The following is a 21705-nucleotide window of genomic DNA, read 5'->3' as shown; positions in this document are numbered from 1 at the left end:
GGATTTTAATTGCATTTTTTGTTCATTTTACATTTTAGTTTTTCATTTTTACTTTACCTGCTGGGTGTAATGCCAGATATTTAGAAGAAAGAAAGCTATGGTGAGGAATGGTGGGTGGGGAAGAGTATTTTGTCCACTATAATAACCTACATAGTAAATTGGAGGAAGAACTACCAAAATGCTAAATTAATCTAGAACTCTATGGCAACATTGGTGATGAACTCACAGGAAATGCCTAGTTTATTTACAGGTGAACTCTATAAATATGAATTTTTTTGGGAAATTAATGTTTAAAAAGGAAATAGTCCATGTCATGAGAATGAAAGAACTCTAGGAATTTGTCCTGAAGCCAATAGTCAATAAATTGTACTATGGTCACCAGCGGGAAAAATCCAGGCCTCTATGGCCTGATCTAAACACCTCTGAACCAAATAAGAAAGTTTTCACTGACTTTTATTTTCTTAGAACATCCAGAGGAAAAAAAAGGGGAACTCAAAAGCATGAAGGCCAGTTAGGCATCCAGCTCCCACTGAATATCAATATCATGTGTGCTGCCTCTACCTTTGGAAATATTACTTTAAAATAGAATATATTTCTTTTGTTTAGCAAAAACATTTATTATAGGAGTGTTAGGCAGCTTTCCAAACCCTGTGGCCACTGTATAACACCACATATATGTAGGTACTAATGATTTTTGGTTTTTTTTAGTGATAGCACAGTTGTTCTGAATCTTTGGAAGCAGATAGGCAGCAATATTAGCTCTTTTTTTTAACAGGAAGAAAATGGCTTCTGTTCTAATACGAAGGTACATGCAAATGTGTATTTGCACTATATAGGGAAGCTATGTAATTCTCTGAATTATACCTCCAGGATCAGGTCTAACATATATGGTTGTGGGATTTTACAGTCAGTAAAAGTCACAGAAGCCCCTGAAACCAGAACAACCTCAGCATCACACTCACTGAACAATACCTTCAAGTCACAGACTATTATGTTGAAGATGCTCACAAAATGACAGTGTCTGCACCTTAGTCCTTAAAAATTAAATGCTTTTTGCCTGACATTTTACATTTTTCAGTAATATTTTCTCTACACAATTTAAAGATTCTTTTTTCTTATTTTATGATCTTAAAAACATAAACATTTACATCAAATAAAATATCAGTTATTAAAGGAAATAGATGCGTTGAAAGAAGCTGAACAACATAAAAAAGATTATGAAAACTGGTGCTGAGTAACTCAGGGTTTTTTTGTCATACCTCTATACTCTTTGCAATTATAAAGCAATTTCTAAGTTTACATCCCCTAGAAGCATGCCTATATATTCTGGTGTAAATAGAGCTGTGTGTTTCCCATTATGCTGAAATTAAACACTCCTTAAAAATTGTTTACCATGATCTTAAGTTTATAATATATATATATTGTATTTCTATTCTCTATGGTTTCAAGAGACATAATCTCAAACACATGAAGACTCTCTAAACTGATGAACTGTGTTTTGCCTAAGGCAAGTAAAAAACCAGAATAAAGCCTCTGAGATGTATGAATTGCCCCATTCATCTCACTCTGAACTTTCAAGACTCTTTATATCCAAGGAAGTAGAACTTGCCACTACTTTTCTAAGGATTTTATGGTTTCCAAAGATGAACTGTATTGATACTGTTGTGATATCAGCCAAATATACATAGATGGGCACAATATCTATCTAAAATAAAAATGTACCTAAATAGATTTATTGTTTCCTGTGTTTCTGGTAGCAGGCCATGGACTTTTCTGCTTTTTTTTTCTGTTGTGGATTGGAGAAAATGTAGAGTGCTACTCAAGGTTAATATCTAAACTCTTAAAAGCAATAAAAAACCCAAAAAACCCTGTGATGTTTGCTTTTTGTTTTCTGGGTTTGTTTGGGTTTTTTTTCTATGAAGGTGATAAAACAGGAAAAATCAGCATGGCACCAAAAATTTTATCTTAATTTCCATAAGATAATTATATTGAACATTATAATTCTTTTTATTTGAAATAAGCTTGCAGAATCTTGCAATATAAGTTGAGATGGACTTATCATTTCCAGTACTGTATGCAATACATGTACTTAATTCCTGCCCATCTTTAAAATTCCCATAGTCAAGCATAAAAATCATGCTGATTAGTATTATAAGCAAAGTTTTATAGGTGTGTGTGCTGTTTGTGTCATGGTTAGGCATTTGGACTAAATTCAATGTAGTAGTTATTACAAAGAAGTTTTCATATTTCCTTTACAAAATTCTTATAAGCTCTTGCTGTGTGATCTGTGCCCTTTTGCTGCTACAGACCCCAGTGCTGAAGGCAGCTTACTCTGGGTGCAGAGATGGGCTAGGTGGCCACTCAGATGGGCTAGATATCACTCCCAATAGGGACATAACTCCATAATTTCTTTTCTCATTATAATTAACATTCATATTGAAGAAAGGTTTTTGTATTTGATATAATACACCCTTTTCTTTACACAAAGCTATCAAAAGTGCTTGATATTATGAATAAAATTCATGTTTTTGTGATATTTTTATTGCCAGCTCATACTGCAACTGTACTTCTCCAAATTTTTCTGTTTGGCAAATGATTGATCTAAATGACACCACTATTTACTGTGTTGGCCAATTTTATTGCCTCTAGATGCATGCCTGAAAATTAAATCAATATTAAAAAATAAATGCTTGAGTGAATAGTGAATAGTCTTACAAATACTCATAAGCTTTGCAGGTTTTTATCTGGAAATAGGGGTGTTTTCTGATTAAGGGCAGCACTTGCTGCATGTTTTTGCAGATAGACTCCTTTGCACAGATCTTCATGTCTGGATGCTTCTTTCAGCATTCTCCACATACCATGAAGCCAAAAGTGGATTTCAGCTCCACCAAAATAAGAAAAAAAGGAAGAAAGGAAAACAAACAAACAAACAAAACAAAACAAAAAAAAAAACAAAAAAAAAAACAAAAAAACCCAAAAAAAAACCAAAAAAAAACCTAAGAAAAACAGAATCAGAGCTGAGTTCCTAAGATTAAATCCAGAAACAAGCTTTCAGAAAATCTAGATTTCATCTTGGTAGATTTGCCTCAGAGCAAATGTTGTTATGAAAAGCTATAGCTGATTCACAGATTCAAAACCTCTTCATATGTTACTTGAGAATCTAATTTAGTATATTATTCTCCACCCCATAAGGTTTGCCATGTAATTTAATTTCCTTTAGCTTATGGACAGGAAAAAAACAAGCAAAAGCAGTTATTTTAAGACAGAAACACACTGCATGACTAAGAAGTAGAGGCTGAGTGGAGCTGCTAAACAATTCTTTAAAGGATGAAATTTATTCTTTTTCCTATCATGTTGAACTAATTAGTATTTATCTGTGCAGATATAGTAACAATATATATAGTTCCTAGAGTACATTGGGATTTTGGATACAGATTTTTTAAGAAATAGAGAATAAGAAAGGAGGAAATCCAGGGCAACTGTAGTGGAATTGTTCTTCAAGGCAGATGTTTCAGTAATTTAAAAAAATAAACAAACAAACAAACAAACAAACAAACAAACAAACAAACAAAACAAAAAAAACCTATATGAAACTCTATAAGAGATAAGAAGAAGATTTGTAGACAAGAAAAATTATGGGAAAATTATGAAAATTAAAAAGTTAAGAAAATAAACTGGGGAAGAAAAGGATGTTACTAGGAAAGAAGAGATAAGCCTTCAAGACCTAAAAAGAGGCAACAAAGATGTGGAATATTTAACTTTAATATAATGTGTTATACAAAATACAGCTTGAAAACAGAATCTAAAAATTAAAATTTAATATAAAATATATCTTTAATACAAAAGCTCAGTTTGAAGGTGCATTTATCTACATATTAACATTCCTAAATTTCTGCTGTCATTATGCTCAAAGAAGACTCAGTTCAGGTGAAATGAGTGCACCACATGCAGCTCCAAGTTGTGCACATTGGATGTGCAGAGGACCTTCTATAGGTTCTCTGTAATATCTGCAAGTCCCTGAAGATGACCCAGACATCATAAATTACCTGAAATGGCAGTTCTTGCCTATGCAAGGCCTAATGTAATTAGCTGGCTCCATGTCTGCACTTACAGAGAGATGAGTAGGTGTGCAGATTTCTTTTACTGTCTTGAATGTTATTACCTGTCCTGAGAATTTCAACACTTAGCCCACAGGTAGGAAGTAAAATTTAGGTCTCTTAATTGGCAGTTTAATCCAGACAGATTGCTTAAATATGCAATCATATTTTGTAGCTCATATGCAGGAAGAAGAAATAAACTGACGGCTTTTGAACTGTAGTGTGAAAAGCAGACAAATAAAAGCATGCCAAACTCACCCTAGATAGCTATTACTTGCATTAATTTTTAAGCACAATGAAGAACAAGTGAGAGCTAAGTTTTTCCCACACATCTTAATTTTCTAAGACGTGAACACAATGTAAAGAAAGGAGTGATGAAGCAGATAATTTTTTAACAATTTTTTGACATACAAACAGTATGTATGGTTTAATCAGACAGGTTAAATTATGGCTTAACAAGGTGAAAAAGTGCAGCCACTTTTCACAGTAGTAACCACTGGAATATATTAAGAGGAAGAATAGTGATTTTAGTGCAGTGGGTGTTTCTTGTATAGGACTCCACTGCTGTGGAAGCTTCAGCCAGAAAAGCTATCTTGAAAGTGGATTGCTTGATGACAGACTGTCAGAATGTATTAAGGTTCTTAAGATAACAAGAAATGCTATGTGATAGGTAAAATTGCCTTGTGTTTGTAACTTACTGTGTCATTTTGAATGTTGTGAAAGGGGATGCCTAATATCAGTGTGGCATTCTTGATTCTGAAAACTGACTTATTAATTACATTACTGACATTCTGCATCATGGACAAGCTAGTGTTTTCTCTTGTAGTTTTCAAGTTCTACCTTAGCAAAAAGATATTATCTTCATTCTCCTTGAATTAGCTCAACATTAGTCAAAATAATATAAGCTCTCAGATATTTTCAGAGTCAATTAAGAGGTTAGCATCATAATAAGTACCAAGTAAACACCTACATTTTTGTTTCCATTTCTCCTTAATTACTTTCTCCATACCATCTCAGTTTTCCTGAATTAACTTGTATGCAAACATATTGCTGAGAGATAAATATTATTATTCTTGACCATTATATGAAATATATAGTATCTGGAAAATCTGCTCTCTTACAAGAAAAGTTCACTTGTTTAAAAAGTGTATTTTTAAATTTGTGAAGCTGAAGAGTCTGCCACAAGGACAACCTTAATTAAAGCCAACAGAGGGGAAAAGTTAAACAGTAAAAAATGCTTAGTTGTTACTCATAGAACCTCAAGTTAAAATCAGAAATAATAAAGGTAAGTGACTTTAGGGATAATTTCATAAATGTTTTATTACTCCATTCACCACATATTCCACCTCTCTGCACAATTCTTTTAGAACTCTTCTTTAGATAGATAGTGGTCTTTGTTTCTGAGTAAAGTTCCCTTGATGTCTTTTAGGTATATGCTCTTCCTTCATTTCTTGTTTAGCCCCATGAGTACTACCAACATTTTCCTGCAACAGTATTTTATCTAGGTCTGAGGAGCTGTCCCTCAGAGTATAAATTAAATCTAGAGTGCAGTTTAACTATATTAGTAAACGACAGAGAGTTAGTGGAAAAAACATTGAATTAAACATTATTCATTTGATAGCTGACTTCCAGGCTCTGTTACAGGTGAAAACTGATAAACAAGAAGTTCCACTTGAATCTGAGGGAGAACTTAGTGACCAAGAACAGGAACAGATTGCCCAGAGGGGTTGTGGGGTCTGCCTCACTAGAGACACTGGAGAAGATCCTGGATGCAATTCTGTGCCATGTGCTCTAAGATGACCCTGCCTGAGCAGACAGGTTGAACCAGGTGACCCTTTCAGTGTCCCTTCCAGTCTTACCCAGTCTGTCATTCTCTTTTTCTGTTATTCTGTGGTTTGGGATTTTTTCTTTCTTTCTGCAGTATCCTTCTCTTCCAGCAGTGATAAATATGAAAACAGTCTGGATTTCCAGAGGGAAAAAAAACCAAAAAGGCTGTTTACTCATGATCATAGACAAAGGGGAAAGAAAATCCTTAATTAACATTTATTGCACTTCCCTTTTTGCTTATTGTTTGGGTTTTCTTTTTTTCAGCTTTTAAAAATTAGTTTTGAAACTCTTTGTATGCTTGACAAGGTCTGGTATGCTGATATATTACCTGAATCAAGCACAAGTACCAACTGATAAAAAGCTTTATGAAGGTTTATTTTAACCTAAATTGATGTAAGATATCTATGTCTAAAAAACCCCCAGCATCTTTGTATCGATATTTACATGATATTTACACTTTTATATATTAATGTATCCACTTTACACAGGAATCTCAATGCATCCTTTTCTTTTTGACCTTGAAATGTTTTAGAAAAATAAAGAAAAATATTATTGGTAAAAATATAACAATCACTCTACCATTGTTTTGGAACTTGGCTTTTAATACATGAAGTTTGAATTTTATACCAAAGGAAGAATCTGTGATTATTTTCAGAACTGAAGCTGCTATTATTCTCAGATTTGGTGACAGCTTTGCTTCAATAATTTTGGGGCTGAGGGGTGAGCATCACCAACCAGTGATCAGCTCCTATAGGCATAAGAACTGATGGCATAGAAAAGTTTGTGTCCAGCAGCCAGTCCAGCTGCTGTCTGCTTGGGTTAAGGGACTTTTTGCAAACGTGATGGGGACTGCCTCCATTTACTACAATTAAATGTTCCAGTCTTGCCCTAATAAAGCTCATGATTTAGACCAATAAGCATATTTAAAATTCAAATACACACAATTACAATTATGCTGTTAATAATTTTGGAAGCTCTTACACAATTTCATGCTGCAGCTCTAATAATAACCCATAAGCATAATTATAGAGACTTCTGTCCCAGAGATTTGAGTAAAACTACTGCAGGGAAAGCAAATGGACTTTTTCATTCTCCAAATGTGTCTGTGAAGATATTTTAATGTATACCTAAGCTTTCCACACACACAAAAGCATGTGATTTCTTCATTTTGTGAAATCCCAGTGGTTCATATACATGAAAACATATTATTGAATGGTGTAGATTACATGCAACTCACATGTTCAAGGCTTTATAGAATCAGACATATATTTTTAGCTTCATAGAGAGAAAAGAAAGAAGCTATCTGGTTTGTCTAAGTAAAGCAGAAAATATAGTCTGATCTGTCTTAAATTGGTATTACCCATTACTATGAGTCAGGAAAAAGTACTTAAAAACACATACTTCAAGGGAGCTGCTGACCTCTTCCACAGGAGTCACTGCAGGCAAACCAGATGCAAACACCTGGAGATACCAATTATCCAGGAGATTTGAAAAGTAAATGAGAGGCTTTTCAGTTCAAGTAAGTTAGCTGAAATATAAGTAATTTCTGTACTTACATAAGGTGAAGTATGTTGTAAGCAAAAAGGGAAGGTATGGTTAAGGAGACTGAGACCTCTCTGTAAGGAACTTAGTAATGATTTGCTGTTCTGTTACTGTAAGCAAAAAAACATATAGTTTGCCTAAATTTTGTCAATAACTATGATGTGCATACAAGAGCATATGCAAATATATCAGTAATTATTCTATTTTCTTTGTTATTGTTTTTTTTGAGAAAACTGGGAGCTGTACCTCTGAGTCATTCTGTGTCTGCTGCATGTTCTGATATTTAAAAAATAAAAGGACAGAGTTAAAAAACATTCAAAAATACAGAAATTCTAAAATTTTCTCTATAAAAATCATTCTCATGTCAGAACCTTATGCCATCAAATTTCTCAAATGTCTGAATTGCGTGGGCTTATATAATATACTAAGAAATAATTTGCCAAATAAACTCCTTGCTGTAATAAACATGTTAAATATGCCCACAATACAACAGGTTTTGATCCTGTAGTTCATCCATTTTCCCTGTACACTGAGTATGAGTAGCCAAACCTGTGTGCTTTCCTTGAGCATTATAGTCTTTTAGTGAGCTAATTTTTAGATGTTTCTCCTTTTTGTGATGATTGCTTATACTGTAATACTGATTCTTAATACATGGAAAATATTTTTATCCTGAAAATAATAAAAGAAAGGAAATTGAAGCCTTTTTTTTTCTCTGTCTCCTCCACTTTGTTTTTCTTTGGATTATACAGAAAGCTGTCGTCACATAAATTACAGTCATCACCTTCTACATAATCATGTGCAATAATCAAGATTATTTGCACTAAATTAAAGAAATAAAAACAATTCCAATCCAACCAAATCTGAACTGACATGAAACTCGAATTACCTAATGGCTCCCAGAACCTTATGCTGACAATGCCTCAACCTAGGGCTCATTAGGATCTCCAAAATCTGAAATGCAACCACATTGAGACATGGTCATCAGAAAAACTATTTAATTAATCTATATTTTTATAAATATTAAGTTGTTCAAGGGAAAATAAGTCCAGGGAGCAAGACAAGGTAGTAGAGTTTTAAGTCTGGCTGAGAGAACACAGATGAACAGTCTGAATGACTGCTTTTCACTCAGTTCCTAAAACAAGAGCTCACATATGAAACAAAGCTGAGTGGCATTGTGGTATGAAATGATTTTCTAATGTCTCATTTTTTGAATTGCATCAGCTCTCTGCATTAAGCTCTTCCTGTTTAAACATGCAGTTACTGGACCCTTTGTCAGAGACTGAAATTTTATGGTTAATGGCTTAAACTTGTTATGAAGGACTATTTACCCACTATGGCAGAACTCTATAAAGCAGCTGCAACCATCAAAGCTCACTCCTCCCTGAATATGTTTCCTGACTGGGACTTTGGAGCATGAGTTAAGCTGCCTAAAGGAACTTGAGATAAGAGAGGGTGACACTGTTGTCCAATTATCTCAATACTGGGGAGAAGTAAATGAGGCTGAGAGAAGAATGTATCCTCAAGAAAACCAAACACAGCAGCTGTCCTGAAAATCAGCTCTGGCAGGCTGAAGGTAGGAGAGGTCACAGCCCACAGGCTCATCTGCTGAGGCCAGGTTTGCACAGACTGCCCCACAACAAAGGGGAGGAGGAGAGGTTTGGGGTGTGGTGTAACCCCTGATCAAAGCAGTGACCACCCACCCTCCCTCACACAAACTGGAGCAATTGCAAAGCCCCCACCCAGGGAGGCCACACCAGGGCACATTCACATGGGGACAGCTGAGGAGGCGTCATCAGCCATCACAGACCCCAAAATGATGCCCAGGCTCATTGCTGAGCACTGCACGTGATGCAGAGTGATGCAGCACACCAGAGTCTGCTGCAAGAGACTGTGTCCAGCTTACCCCTCCCCAGGAGAGGTACCTGGGCATTCCCAGATGGCCCAAACATATAATATTCCATTGAACTCTGTGTTTTGCAGGGGACCCTCACCTTCAAGAAGACGGGATGGAGAGGATCAACAGGATGCTGTTGGGATCCACAGTGTGGTGATATTATTTATCTGTCTCTGTCACTATTTTTCTCTCCCCACCTCTTTTCTATTTATTTCTTTTCTTTCACATTTCTTTTTACTTGCTTTATCTGTAGCCCTACAATATTTGTATTGCTTCCTGTACCACTCCTGCAGTTCAAATACAGATTAAACCAGTATTCATTCTTTGAACTCTTCCAAGCAGGTGGTGAACTCTCCCTTGCAGTGAACTAGCCCAAGTGGTGATTAAAATACAATAAATGTAAGCACTTGAACAGAGATCTCTCCTACTTGTCTCTGAATTGTACTAGATAGTTACTTCAGGACTCCATTTATGTATTGTAAACATGAGGCAAAGTATCACCTTAACAGCATAAAGATTATTGTACTTCAGAATGGATACACTCATAAATGTTAGGTGACTCTTAGGACGAAATGATGCTTGATACCATGGGTGGTAATTCTTGTCTTAATTGCTCACCTAGCAATGCACAGTCAGTCACAGTCAATTTAATATTACTAAGTTTTTGGAAAAAAATTCTGCATTTATGCACCTTTTGGCAAGATACAATCACATTTTCTAAACATCACATTCATCTTAGCACTACAAAGGGACTGTGTAGTGTTATTTGAAAATACTAAGAATAATCCTAGTCCCACCAAAATCCACATGATCCAACAATCCATGATGAGGTTGTTTCCATACATATGTCCTAGTGGGAGACATTGAAATTATGCAAACACAAAATAAAAAAAGGTAATTCAGGATCTAAATGAGAGTTTTTTATCTTGTACAAAAACTCCATGCAGAAGTATTAAATAATATTAGTGTTCAAGTGGGTATTCATTCACAGTCAGGTTTGAAATGAGCAGTCTTCTCTCCAGGAACACTGGGCCTCCTTACTAGTTGTGTTGTGTGATTTATCTCATTATAAGACAGCTGAGGTTACAGTATGAAATGTCTCCTTCACTTCAAAATTGTATTCACTGCATAGTGAGCTCAGTGAAGCTTGGTCAGTGATGTCAGGTATTATCTTCATTGACTGCAGTAATATAGGATTTGACTGGTGACCTACAGCCATAAATCAGATTGGTTGTAGTAGTAACAGTGAAGAACAAAGAAACATCTTTTCTTTTTTTTGCCCACAGCAAGATCAGTCTGCTGCAGTCAAGAGTCTTCAGTAAGCAGAAGAGACATCTACATGGATATATAGAGAATAATCCATATAGTAATTTCACTTTTACGTAGTTTACATATTTAATTTATTATAAACTACAGCAAACTTTGTTCAATAGTTGTTTGGTGCATCTTAGAAGTTGTCCAAATTCCTTATCATCCTATGTAATTGCTCTCCATTAAATTCATGTGGTCGGTGTCTTCATGTAGAAAAAATCTCCACTCCGTGAGCTGAAGCAGCCCTCTATTGTCCAACAATCCTTCCTGAATTTTCCTCTTGGCAAACATCCTTTCTAAAATTTCTGAGAAAAGATATTTTTCTTGGAGTTTCTTGTGTAATCTCTGGGAGCAAGATTTTCACTGCATCAGAAGTAGAAATGGATATGTTGGTTCTTGGTGCAAGTTTTTTCTGTAGTTTCATCTCACTTCTGTTGTCTTCATTAATATGTAGTGCATATGTTTATGATGCTACAAAATGTAGGGAATGAGCATTTCACTGTGTTCATGTCCCTGTAGGAGTTCCCTGAAGACCAAATATGAACATTTCAGCTTAATTTACTTGCATGTGCTATAATATTCAGGCCACAAATACTTATATGTCAATTCTCTGGCAGAATCTTGCACTCCTTCTCACATTTTTGATGTTCCAAGCTTTCATAAAATATTTAAGATAAAATCTCTCCAGCCATTTCACTTGGTACTACCAAGAAGAGATGGGTCTATCATTTTTGTTAGATGGCATTAAAATAGTTGTGAAAAACACTTAGATTACCCCTTACTCTTCTCATCACAAGACCAGAATTTTGCCACTTTTGATCTCTCTTCAAAGGCCATGATGTGTACCTTCACTATTTTGACAGCATTCCTTACTTTTTCTCCATATCCATCTTCAAATGATCTGATCCAAAAACTTGAAGTACTCTAAATGTGGTCACCATGCCACAATGCAGAGGAGAATAATTTCCCCTCTTATACCATACATCCCTGTTAAAGTAACCAGGCATGCAGGTACTGTTTACACTGAAAATACTTTGTTGTCTCACACTTAAGGTTTCCATCCATTACATCTAAACATGTTCATACTTTTTCAGTATGAACAATCATATGTACAAAATAGATTCATTTTTAATTAAGAAAACAAAGTGTTCAGTTGGTATTTCCAACTAAATGTGACAAATGTGTCAGCTGTATGTGACCTATATAAAATTCAGCCCAGAGGATAGGAATGCTGGACAGAAATGGTGCACAGGTTGGAAAACACCTCTGCAAGTTATCTACTCTGAGCTTTCTGCTCAAGGCAGGGCCAGGGAGAGCATGTTCCTTAAGGCTATCTCTAGCTAGATTTTAATTTTTTTCAGGAATCAAGAATTCACAGGTTCTCTGACTATTCCACTGTTGGACATTCAGAGTATTTTTTTTTTTCTTTTTAAAAATATTTTTAATATCAATTTTTGCCCATTTGTCATCCTATCACTGAGTGTGAATTGTAAGCTCTTTTAAGTGTCCCCTTGGGTGTTTATCCCTGTTGATACCATCCCCCTGAGCCTTCTCATCTTTATACTGATCAGTCCCAGACCTCTCAGCCTCTCTTTGTGACAAATTCCTTATGTACCTCCGTGGCTCTTTGCTGGACTTGCTCCGCTATGCACACAGGCTGTTTTTGTGCTGTGACCCCAGCCCTGGAGCCAGCACTCCAGATGTGTCTCACCAGTGCTCAGAAGAAGGGAAGGATCACCTTACCTGATCTGCCAGGCATTAGCTTTCTGATGCAATCTAGATTGTTGTTGGTCTTCTCTGGTGTCTGTCCCCAGGTCCTTTCATGTAAAGTTCCTTTCCAGCTGGTCAGACCCAAGGCTATAAGATTGCATAGAGCTTTTCCTCCCTAGATAAGGAACTTGGTGTTTCTCTTTTTAGAACTGCATACAATCCCTGTTGGACTATTTCTCCAATCTTTCAGTCCATCTGAATGGCAGCACAACCACCTGGTAAATCTAACACTCCAGTGGATTTCAGATTACATGAAAACACAATGCTAGTACACTCTAACCCCTTATTCTGTTCATTAATGAAGATATTAATAGTGCTGGGGCCCTGTACTGATACCTAGGCCTCAAGTTAGACTTCCTGACAGTGGTCACCATGCCCAGAGCCTGGCCATTCAGTTTTCAATCATCCCTCCCTCCATCACATCACTCCCTCTTCATCCAGCAACAGTTTGCCATGAGGATCTTATGGAGGCAGACTCAAAGACTTCTCTTAAAAGTAATTTTTTTTTATGTTTAAGTAAAATTTCTTCCAGAAGCTACATTATTTTGTGTTCTCTCTGGTATATCAAGTGTCCTGTGGGCAATAGATTGATTAGACATTCATCATATGTACAGATCATAAAGCCTGATTAATTGAACTCTATTCTGTGTATCAGCATTAGAAATGATTTGCAATTGTGATTGCTATCTAGGAGAAAGCATGGTATCTCTTGATTGACAAGCTCTTTCCTTAGATTTGTTTGGCTTTTAGATATATTACAGATATGATAATCCCAGAAAACATCTGCTGTGAATGTTTTATTATCTGTAAAGAGAGTTATAATGATAGTAAGCAGGTAGAATTTTTAAAATCTTCTAACAATTGCACAGATGGTTAGGTATCACTTTTTTAACCTTATCATTTCTCTTTTCACTCTATCTGAGTTATTATATAAAATCCTTGATGATGCTATGCCTCTTCAGATGATGTTCATTAAATTAAAGAGCTCTAAATGCTGGGAAAATATACTATAGTTTTAATATGGCTTTTCAGCTCTTTGATGAATTGTTAGCAGAGGCACTTCAAGTACATATGGGCAGATTTGGAAATCTTCAGCTGGCTGCACAGAACACATCCAAAGCTTTCCCTGTAAAGAGGACAGAGGTTGTTATCCAGCATTATCTATCGCCTGTCATTAGAGCTCCATAAAATCAAATTATACTATAGAACAGTAGCAGAATGAATTTTCAAAAGTACATTGACAAGTACCTAATAATTATAATACAACCAAAACTAGAATAAAACAATTAGGTCAACTTCTATAGTCTTTGTTTCCACTGGAGATGAAGACTAATAAAAAACACACTAGTTATCCTTGAAGCAACATTTTTGCATTAAAACAGCTGCCAAGCCTTATTCATCATGATGCACCCACACTGAAAAGTGTCTATTCTGGAGAATGAGAAGCTTCAGATTCCCCTGTTTTCTACCTTTTTTCAAGCTATTTATAATGCATAACAATACTTATCTTCTAAACACAAACTACTTCTCTAACCCTTGTATTTTTTTTTTTTAAAGAGATTAATCTCTCTGCATTCTTCCCAGTGCAGAAGTTATAGTTCTTAGGCTTTTCTGAATAGAAAATGCTTTAAGATTAGGAGATTTTGACCCCCAACCCCCTTCCCCAAACTAGCATTCCTGATAATAAGACTTACATAAAAACATCACAGGAGATGTCAGCATGCTAAGTTACCCATTCTCATTAAGTTAAATCATTCAGAAGTATAGTCAGTGGAACTAATTGTCTTGGGAGTTCCACACAGAATATAATGAAAACCACATGGTCAGTTATGGGAAGTTTTCATACTTTGATAGAAAGTTCTGTGCACAATAAAGAAGTGTGTTATGCCCGAGCAAAATATATCATAAAATATTTGATGCCTATACATTAATTAATCAAAAAGTGTCTACCTGTGCAAAAAGAACAATTTTGCTTTAATTTTCAAGGCCATAAATAGCATCATTTCATGGCATATAGAAAATCAGTGCATGATCCTTCATGACTTTTGTCTTTTGTGGGTCCTTGGAAATCTCAACGAATTTTAAATCACTTGATATACAGTATAGAAATGATTTATTAAAGGAAGATGCTTTTCTGTATATATACATTTATGTTCATGTGCGGTTATTATAATTTCTCCAATATTTTTTCATTAATATCTATCTAAGTTAATATTACTAGCATGCTATTTGGTTCTTTTCAGTTTATATAAATCTGTGGGGAAATGAAAATATTATCTGTTCCATGACCCTTGGTGTTTAGCTTTAGTGGTCACATGGGATTAAAAGCACTTAAATCTTGGGTACCAAAACAGGAAAAACATGGACCAGTGAGTACCAGGTACAAAATTTTACAAGCAGAGGAGCTACAATGTCAAAAAGAATTTTTCCACTTCACTATTATCTTCAGGCATGTGGAAGATTCAACATGAACCTGTTACTGAATGACAAACAGAAGAAGATGAATCCATCCAATCCCCAAGCCACTGTAGTCATATGCCAAGTGTCATTTTTTTTTTGTGGATAAGGACAAAAGTTTCAGAGCAAGATGCTGACAAGGAGAAATGTTGTACAAAGGATCAAACATGTTAATATTCCCCTAAGTGGAAATATTACACCGGCCAAAAGAAAAACCATGACATTCCCTACTCCTGGGGAAGCCCTTTCAACCCTTTCTGACTCTCTGAAATCCTGACCAGAATAAAATAGAAGCAAGTGTTTTTACTTCACCAAAATTAAATCTACCATATGAACAAATATTTTTTTCTTTCATGTCTGTTAAACAGAATTTCATCTGTTATTATTCAGTATATGTGACACATGAGAAAATTCAGGTGGAATTTGAGCAACAATACAATGTGCATACCAATACCTGAAAGGCTATTAAGAACTGAATTGAGTAGAATAAGGAAAGGTACTAGCAAATATGCATGGTACCACATATTTACTGCACTAAAGTAAAAATGTGTCAATGAAGCTTCCTGATGTACATTATAGGTAATTTTTATAGTCTATTATGTGTTCAGTTTTGCTTCTACAAATAACAGAAAAGGAATGATAGCAGTCTACATGGGAGCTTTCTTTGGTGTCTTAGACCCTGGAGGATCGACTCCAAGCAGCTTAGCAGGTAACATTTCCTGACAAAAACAAAGCAAAACAAAATAAAATTCCAGTGTTTTGTCAAAATCATCATTCATTTCTCCCTCTTAGATATGAGAGAACTGTATTTACAGAGTCAGCAATACAGAGGGCATATAATAAGAAGAAATCACCGCCAACAATTTAGTAATTTTTATTCTGAGGATATAATACAATAAGAGTTATAGGGATAACAATAAGAAGTAAGGCATAAGAACAGCAGATGTCTTAAGAAAAAAAAAAAAAAAAAAAAAAGATGCTGAGAACCCACCCACCCATATATGATTTGAATTATTTACTCTAAATTAATACTTGTTTGGCCCCTTGGGCTGAATAGCATTCTGAAGTGGGTGCACATTGACCTCCTGGAACACAGTTCATAGAATCACAGCACTTATATTTGGAGACCTCTAAGATCATCAAGTCCAACCATTAACCCAGCACACTGAGTTCATCCCTAAACCCTGTCTCCAAGTACTCAGTTTTGAGTTTATTTTAATCCTAATGGATTAAAACTGCATTCTCCTAGAATGAGAAGCTAAGTACAGGAAGTAGTTATGATCAGATTTACTGCAGAATTATGCCTCTGATCCAGTCAAACACTGATGTAGACATACAGACAGGCAATTTCTCCTTTAGTTTTACTGACAGATTCAACTAGCTGTCAAAATATGAGTTATATTCACAATATAGTGTTGTTCTTTTTTTCTTACTATGTGAAGTGATGAATCCTATTCAATGGTTTGTTTTTCTCTCTACTTTTATTTTTTAATAAATAAGATGTTTTTGTGATCTGTCACTCAAACATTCTGTGTATTTCTGTGTGTGTATTATGAATATTTTGCTGGGTTTAGATGTAATTATTTTTCATGTGAAAGAATACAGACATGAAGAACACAGAAGAGATGCACATGATTTAATAAAAAAAAAAAAATATCTGCAACACCTACCATGAAGTGCTGGGTGAAGCTTGGCAAAAAGCTTAATGCCCACCCAGTTCACATGCCTGGGGATATGAGGAGGAACAATGAGAACAGTTGCAAGGATGCCCATGTGTCAGAATAGACAGGGAAACATCCTATTTACCATTGTGAGAAGAAGAAACTAGAGGAAAAATATATTTTTTTAAGTAAAATGAATACTCAATTGCTGATTTTTTGTAGTGGGAAATAAAAAGTCAAACAATAATAGAATATCATTATTTCTTTTATTTCCCAGGCTCAACTTCAGTCCTTTGTCTCAGACTCCTCACCTCAAATGCTACAGGAAGATGAGGTGGTAGGAGATTACAGTCAGCACATAGAAGTTTCTTTTTGCTGCTAGTTCCTCATATTCCTTTCAATTTCTCCAGTGTGGCCTCCGAAATGGAGTGCAGGGAATCTCTGCTCTGACACCTGGTGTACCTCCTCTCCTGGAACAAGGTGTGTCCAGCACAGGGAGCCTTGACCTCTTCTTACAGAGGCCACTCCTGCAGCGCCCCACTTGCAATACCTGGACATGTCAATGCACATGAATACTGCACATGAGTATTGTCTTTTCCATGTGTCTCTAAAAGGCAGGAGTTAGAGAGCTAGTATAACTTTTTCTCCACCCTTTTTGAGTCGTCTCAGAAGGAGAAGTATCATGAAAATGAAATTGTTATGCTGTCAAGAATGTCAAGAATGAGCCGGAATCCTACCCACAGTTTTGGGGAGGAGGCTGACAAAAATTATATATATAATAGGAGGGAATATAGAGGAGACACAAAGAAATAATAAAAGGTTAAAAGGCTTGGAAAAAATAACACATTTGAGAAAAGGCTAACTTAAATGGGCATGTTCATTCTATAAACAAAAAGAATGGAAAGACATATTATTTTCCTTGAATACAAAAAGCTATAGTTTAAGCAAGACAGGGACCAATTGCTCCCCTTAGGCAGCCAGAACAAAAAGAGGAATTATGGGCTTCAGTGGCAGAAGAGAATTTGGATTAAATATTACAAGTATATCTTAGAGCTATGCTAATAGTCTAGGAAAAGACTGACTTGCAGAGGGTAAAGTGTAATTGGTCTTGGTAGAGGTTAGGGCTTGACACTTATTCATAAGAAATCTTTCAGCAGTCCCGAAATCAAATTTGTTGAACCGACCAAGTAGTCTTGACCAAATGAACCTTCTAGCCCAAATCATCATTCTATGTATTTCTATGTGTTCTGCCAGTTCCAAAAACCAGACATTTATTTTTGCTAAAGAGGGTGTGATGTGTCTGCACAATGGGGAAGGGAGGTGGAAACAGGAGTTGTTGCAGCCCTAATATCTTTATTTTCATGAAGTGGTTGCCATAATGCACTTTCTGGGCAAACGTGTTTGTTAAATTATTTCCTTATTTGTTATTAATTCATGATGATTGTAGGGTTATAGACACAAAGCAGTGAATAAAGTTTTCTATTTAACTACAGGATGGGAACAGCAAGAACAGTCAGCTTTCTCATATTGTCTCATCAATGCAGTACATTGCCAGCTGAGAAGGTAAGAAGAAAGTTGGGTCTTCATACCCAGACACCTTCCATCTGGGGTTACATGCAGATAACTTTTACTTGCAGTGTGAACTCTTATTCTAAATCAATGTTATCAACCATTTTCTTATTTTAATTGCCTTTTCCCTCCTAGGAATAGAAAAGAAAAATTATTTTTAATATATTTTATGTTTTTGCAGGCAAACATCTCTGATCTGAAATGAGATTTTTTTAATACATAAAAAACCCTTAATAACCATCTAATAGTCACTAGGAATACACGTGCACAGAGAAATACATCTGCAAAGATTTTGCTAAAAGACTAGGATCTTAAAAACAGTTTCTGGATGTGAAACAACTTCTTTTATGTATGTATAACATACATATATGTTATATATATGCAGAAGTCAATTTTATTTTTCTAGAGATTTATACAATACTGATTTAAATTGGTTCTTTTCATTAATTTTCAATATAAATATATATTTTAATTGTATTGGTTATTTATTTTTAATATCCCAATGAAGCTATTCTTTCTGAAGGTGTTACTTATATCTTGTAAGGTAAAGAAAAATTCCATACCTGCACACCCCTGAATTGATTCTTGTGGCATGAAACCATCTCTGTTAAAATATATATAACAGTTATTGAGTTATGTTTTATTTCTGGCATCTGGTCTGCACAGTCTGACATTTATTAGATTATTTTATTTTATTTAATTTCATAGGCATTAACTTTTTCAGTTGTTACCTTTCAGTTTTCTTACCTCTGTTTTCCTTGTCTCCACCATCTTTTTCCTTGTTACAATCAGGGATTGGGGCAGTCTCACCCTGTTTTCCACTCGAGACTTTGTTCCCTTGCAGGAATCCTGTCAGTGCTCTCTGAGGCATGCAGTTCTTCCTGCCAGCTTTCCTCACAGTCCCATCAGAACTGCACATTTCAGGAGCTGAACTCAACCAGTACTTATCTTCCCACCATTCCTTTTCATGACCAACAGGCTGAAGCACATTCTGTTATTTGCTGTTTTCATCTGTTGAGTGGTTAGAAACTAGACTGTGGACTCTTAGGTTATGATTTGCATCCTCAAACCTAGAGTAAAATAGAAATTTATCCCTCTATATGGACATCTTTGGCAATATGTCATATAAAAGAGGCTCAAATAAAAGTTTGGATTTCTTCAACAGCACTTTCCCCAGCCATGAAAAATATATTTGATTTTCATACAAAGACCCATTTTATCTCCACCTATAATACATTTCCAAAATATTGTCTCTCACATTAGTTTCTCTTTTTGCCTTGCTGGTTGTAAGTACATGTGATAGCAAAATTGCCAGAAGTATTATCTCTCACTCTGTGTAGGCAATATTGGTATTTCCTACCAAAGATATAAAGATAGTTATTTGGTTCCATCTCTACAGATAACCTTCCATTACTATATAAAATAAAAGATACCATGGAATAGGTACCACTCACCTCATTTTCTGAATGTGTCCTTACTTCACCAGTTTCCACAATAGAAAATAAAAGGATAAAAACTCCCTGCAATATTGTGTACTTGGCATAGCAACTGTCTGTTAAATAGTATGTCATATAAAAATTATAAAGGAAATTGTTGTAGTTTTTTTCAGCTGTGAAGCTACTGTAAAATCTGCAGCCAAAGGGTTATGTTGAAAATAACTGTAAGGAGAAACAAAATGAAGGGAAAAGAAACTTGGCAAGAATTTGAGATTAACCTCTCCCTAGGAGTGCTTCACAGTTTTGCTGAGAGAGAATTTTTGTTATTTTGGTTTTTTTTTCCCTTCCATACAACACATCCTAATATTTGCTTTTTGGAACCTGTGAATTATGATGTTTATTTTCTTCTGATTTTGCAGTTTGTGGTTTGTTTTCTTTTTCTTCATTTTTTTTTCAAAACCCTGTTACTAGTTTTTTCCCAAAGATTTATAATACCTACTTTCACAGACATACCTTTTTCTGTATCCTTGTTCATTAAAAAACAATTTTAGTCAAAGGCAGCCTAACAGTCTACCAACCAGGAAATGCAGGTTTCTTTTATTTTCTATTTTGAAATACTTCTTTGTATGAAGAAAGAGGATTCAGCTATTCAGGAAAAGGTGGTTGTTGTCAATCATTTGCACTGAAAAGACAGATATGCTTGATGTCTTTTTTTTGTTCCAGTCTAAAATTAACAGGTTAGCTGTGATTACAAAGTTAACACTAGTAGACTTACTGAGATTAGGTTTCTATATAAGACAATAACTTTAGAGAGAAAAAATACGTGAATTTGGTTGAACTAGGACAAAGTTTTGAGAGGTGATGTTGGAGCCAGTTTTGTGCCTTTTTTAAAGGAGTTGTAGGGCCACACCTATATTATTGGAAGGAACAATTCCCATAAGCATTCTTGACACTAATACCATGCACCAAGGAAAAATCTTCATCCTTATTATTACATTCTTTGATCCTCCAAATATAGTGGTCACATCTAAAGTACTTGTTAGAAAGGCTCTTTGTGCTAACACATGAAGTATGCACAGAAATTGTTTAGGAGAATGAACACTTACTTGGGCTATAATCTCATCACAGATCATTCCAGGAACCAACAGTACAGAGAGCTGAGCTCAGTACATGGGAATGCTCCGTGGCAATACATGACTTGCTAATACTTCAGTTTCCTCAAGGAATACTTTTTCTACCTGCACATACAATTTTCTGATTTCACATGTAAAGCCCTGTGTTCCTGGCTTTCTGCATCTAATTTCTTTCAACATTAGAAGAATACTTTTACCAGCCAATATAGAAAAGAGTTTTTTTGCCACTTCATATATTTGCAGTTATTCCTTATATCTACAATACCTGCTTCGTAAAAATTAAATTCTTTTGCTTGTCAAAGCAGATCCAAAGCCTCATTGGCCATCAGAAGACCATATTTACCAGACTATGGATAAGTATGTCTCTGGGACTTGCTTTCAGGATGATTCTCTTTAGTGTTGTGCTGGTTTTGCAGTAATTGATTTTTGGTGAAGAGGCAAAAAAAGACACAGAAGTGATTCTCTGAGAGGAAAATGAATAAATGGTTTCTCGTAGGTGCACTGGAATTTGGCCAGCATCAACCCACCACAAGTGTAAAGAATGTTTTGGAAAAGGTGGGGAAAACCATCTGATCAATATTCCTTACCTTAACATCCAGACATATCCACTTGTCCATCCTCCCACAGCCCAACTCAGTCATGCTGTTGTTGCTCCTGTGAAAGCGCTGATGATGGAATCAGGAAAAGACACTTTGAAGAAGTAACATTATTGCTACATCCTTATTTATCAGAATTGGGATGGCTGCCAGCATGTTGCCATCATGAAGCAACTTTTCTTCCTTTCTTGTTTCCATTCTGAAGAAGCCTGACATTCTGCAGTCCTGAGACTGCAAGCTTTGTTGCTATCCTGCTGTTGAGATTTGCTGTGGCTCCTTGTCTCCGGTGGGAGGTAGATGTGTGTACAGAGGAGAGGAGGTGGTAAAGAAAGCTTCACTAGGAGGTTCTTTAAACTCAGCCATGGAAAATTTTGCAATCAGCAATAATTAAAAGCAGATTGGAAGCTGAAAT

This window comes from Oenanthe melanoleuca, chromosome 1, assembly GCF_029582105.1.
Source record: "Oenanthe melanoleuca isolate GR-GAL-2019-014 chromosome 1, OMel1.0, whole genome shotgun sequence".
In the NCBI taxonomy this organism is placed as follows: Eukaryota; Metazoa; Chordata; class Aves; order Passeriformes; family Muscicapidae; genus Oenanthe; species Oenanthe melanoleuca.
The sequence above is the reverse complement of the archived record's forward strand: the minus strand, read 5'-3'. Positions refer to the sequence as shown.